The sequence below is a fragment of the Cyprinodon variegatus genome, unplaced genomic scaffold, assembly GCF_000732505.1.
Source record: "Cyprinodon variegatus isolate N-32 unplaced genomic scaffold, C_variegatus-1.0 Scaffold998, whole genome shotgun sequence".
NCBI lineage: Eukaryota > Metazoa > Chordata > Actinopteri > Cyprinodontiformes > Cyprinodontidae > Cyprinodon > Cyprinodon variegatus.
In genome coordinates, this window is record NW_015151451.1 from 242,681 (window position 1) to 246,275 (window position 3,595).

Below are 3,595 nucleotides of genomic sequence, written 5' to 3' on the forward strand. Positions count from 1 at the left end.
TGGGGAGGATGCACAGCTGACACCATTTTTCTGTGGTTTGCACTAAGGCGGGCAATTCATTAATTGCATTTGCAATATAATCACAATTTAACTAAATGCAATTTCCAAATGGCAGAGCTCTGATTCTTAATCCTTCTATATTTAACAGGAGTAAGAATTTCTCCCTCCAGCCCTTTATGTGGCGTTTAACACTGAAAGGCGGAGTTTGTCTCCACACAGAAAGGTAGAGAGAGTAGCAGCTAGCAGCAGATCAATGCATGCAAGCAGTTTTTTCATACAAAGGTTACAGTAAAGTCCTGTAAAAATGGAGTCCGGGCAAGGAAGCTTTCAAAAACCCTAACTAAAACATCTTCAAGTGTAGAGTTAGTGCTAAGGAAAATCGAAATGAAATCGCAATTTTAATTTAAAAAAAAATCGCAGTTTAAATTTTTGGCAAAATGGTTTAGCTCTAGTTCGCAGATATTGTCAAAGATTAGATTTGTTCTTTAAATCTAATAAAAATTAAAAACGACTCAAAAACGGATTCATTGCTTTTTGGATTCATTCATAGCAAAAACATCCCAACATTACACCATGCACCGTTATGGTGACCGCGGCAACAAAGATGGTGCCGGGGAGGCGGAGTCACGCAACCAACAGGAAGTGAAAAGCAGTGAACGGTCAGTTAACTGAGTTCACTGTAGAGTCCCTGCAGTATAAAGGTGATGGAGGGACTTATGGGTTAGCAGAGTCCCAAACCCTGGCGGAGCGTTGATGGATGCTTTCAGGGGAATAAAGCTGGAAGGTTTATGTTCCTTTTGGTGGCTCAAAGTAAAGCCTTCCCACTGAAAATAGCAGGTTGTTTTTCAAACATGGCCGCTAACAAAGCGGCATCTGGTTCCCTTCCCACTGGCAATAAAAGCTGGTCTGACCCCTCAGTGCCAGCTGCTTGTTTGGTGACATCATCACACTGGGTTAGCGCTGATGATGTCACCACTGCGGCAGAAATGAGGGAAGTAAACAATGGAGATCAACATGTAAGGAATCCAGGGCATAGTCAGTGTGTTTTATTGTTTCTCTCTATTATCTGTCTGAATCACCAGAGCTGCTCCATGTTTATCGGATGTAAGCAGAGTTGTTTCAGCTTCTTAGATCAGAAGCGACTGCCGTGGTGTGTTGACGTCCCTACGCTGCGTTCAGTGGTATCACGTAAAACAGCGGGTCTACACGGCTCTGGTGTTCCCACAGCATGGAGCCGAAGCGATTTTAACGCGGGTCGCTGTCCGAGTCATTTGACCCGGGTAGTCACGCCATCTGAGTCCTGTCCCTTAAATCAGTAACTGTGCTGTTTAACTCCACTCTCATTGGTTGTTCTGCCTCAAGTCCCGCCTTCTCTCTTCCTGATTGGCTGTTTTCTAGTCCGTATGCGTGTATGTGTGCTTGGAGCACGAAATAAGAATTTTATTCATGCTAGTTAAGTTCAAATAATATGAGGTTAGGAAACTATTCCTGATAAAAAAAACTTTATTCCATCTACACTAAAACAGACGAAAGATGCTGATTGCTGATTCTTAGCTTCTTTCCCTTTTAACAATAATTAATAGCAATTAATGTTTTCATGTTATGACGACCCTATCAGGCAGTTCAGCTATATATAGCAGGTGTTATTTCTTTTATAGAGTATAAAAACACCAGATGGCGCCTAAACATCTGCTATTTTTTGTCTAGAAAGCATAATTACGGTTCCACATAATGTTGCTATTTCTTTGACTTTTTCTACTTTTAAAAATAGGATAAAGCCAATAACAAACAGAGGATAACTATTTAAATTGATTTTATTTTACATAGATTTCCACACAGTCCATAAGTTAATTATTACAAACATTAGTGTTTAGTAAAAATGCTTGAATCCGGCTGTTTATTTAGAATATTATTACATTACAGACAAAATGGAGTTATACATATATTTTTCAATAATTGTTAAAAGTGATTTTATATTGGAATAAATCTAGTCTCATTCTTAGTGTTGTTTTTTTTGTAGATGATGCCACTAAATGTAAATACAATAAATGCATTTGCCGTCCCTTGAATGTGTTAGTTTGCGTTGTTTCATGATACAGAGAGAGCATTTAAAAAATAAGAGAGTTTAACCTGTTTACCTTTGCACAATTCTATATCTTCAAAAGAAAATACAGGATAAATTCACATATAACAGGCATATTTAGACGATATTTGGTTAAATTGGTACATATTTACCTACTGTCTTAGTCACTGGTAGGTTTAAATGCAAACCTTTTCAAAGTGTAAAAAAGTCCTAATTCCACATTAATCAGACGCTTCAAACATTGATAAACAGCATCCAGTGAGTGTAGTGCTTATAAGATTAGTTTAAATGTAGGAAGAAAAGCTGCTTTTCTCTTTAAACCAAATGCACCCTGATGCTCACATCAAGCATAAAAAGCATGCATATTGTTGCAAAGGTAAAATGAAATTAATGAAACTTAGCAGCAATAGTGTCCCTATCAAAGTGGAAATCAAACCACGCTTCAGTGACCTGTTCCCAATGACACTAACAGCCTGTTTTTCCCCCCAGTGGGAAAGGAGTATTACTGTGTTGAGTAATAATCGAGTTCAGTTAAATGTTTGCAAAAGTCTGACTTTATTTTTATTTAATATTTAGATTTGTATTGATTTTTTTTTTGGTAAATTCTGATAGTAGATAATCTGAGTAATGGTGGTGATAATAAATGAAAAGATTAAAATGAAGATCCTGCAGCTGTGTTCCTGTCCATCATTGGTCTGATCAGTCATCATTAAAATCTTTTAAAAAGATGATTTAAAGGCAGGAGGCTTGGTTTGACTCTGCTGCAGTTTGGCTCCTCTAATAATGTCCTACAGTGGAGCTCAGGTTGTTTTCCTGGAACACATAGCCCCCCCCCATCCGTGCTTCCTTTCCAGGGGCCCCTGCGTGGAGTGACCGACAGTAACCCTGCAGGATGGGGCTGCAGCGGCCAGGATCACCTGCTCTGCCTGTTTACACACAGGAGGAGCCTCTAATATTATTAAAGCTGTTTGCTTTGAAGGCGGAAATATTTTCATTCTCAAATAAACCTAAAAAACAACTCTAGTTATTGCGTTCATTTAATAAACTGAATTTTCTGTTTTAAACAGGATGAAGAAATAATCTGCAGCGCGTCCTTCTCCACCTCAATGTAAACATGTTTTCATCCAGGCTGCAGACCCCCCCCCCCCTCACCCAGAGAAACCTCCCCTCCCAGCCCCCCCTCCCTCACCCAGAGAGTGTCACCCAGCTCAGGGTCCGCTTCGTCCTCTGGATCCCACAGATGTCCACGCAGCGCTGCAGTCCGTCCGCTCTCTGCTCCCACGGAGTTGTACTCTGTCTGTCACATGACTGCCGTGGAAAATGAGAGGCTCCCACTGTGGGCTCGTCCCCGCTCCGCAGCTGATTGGCCGGCCGAGGAGCGGATGGAGGCGGGCAGAGTGTGAGTCTCTGCTGCATGGGCCCCATGTGACCCGGAGCAGGAGAAGTGGGTCACCTGCAGGCTGCAGCGCAGGCAGTCATTCCTCAGCGATGCGCAGCTGCAGCTGCAGCTGC

The 3,595-nt window shown here is 41.4% G+C and overlaps 1 protein-coding gene across 2 annotated transcripts in view; it reads right to left on the reverse strand.

Annotated features, from left to right (window-relative positions):
- The window catches only part of LOC107100666 (Krueppel-like factor 15), a 12,520-nt gene extending 9,038 nt beyond the window's left edge, over window positions 1-3,482 (reverse strand). The window contains exon 1 of one of the 2 annotated variants that reach the window (XM_015399239.1): window positions 3,287-3,482. The gene's annotated coding sequence lies outside the window, so the exon portion shown is untranslated. Of the gene's footprint in view, window positions 1-3,272 lie in introns of both variants that reach the window. The other variant, XM_015399238.1, reaches the window with a different exon arrangement.
- Window positions 3,483-3,595: the final 113 nt, after the last annotated feature.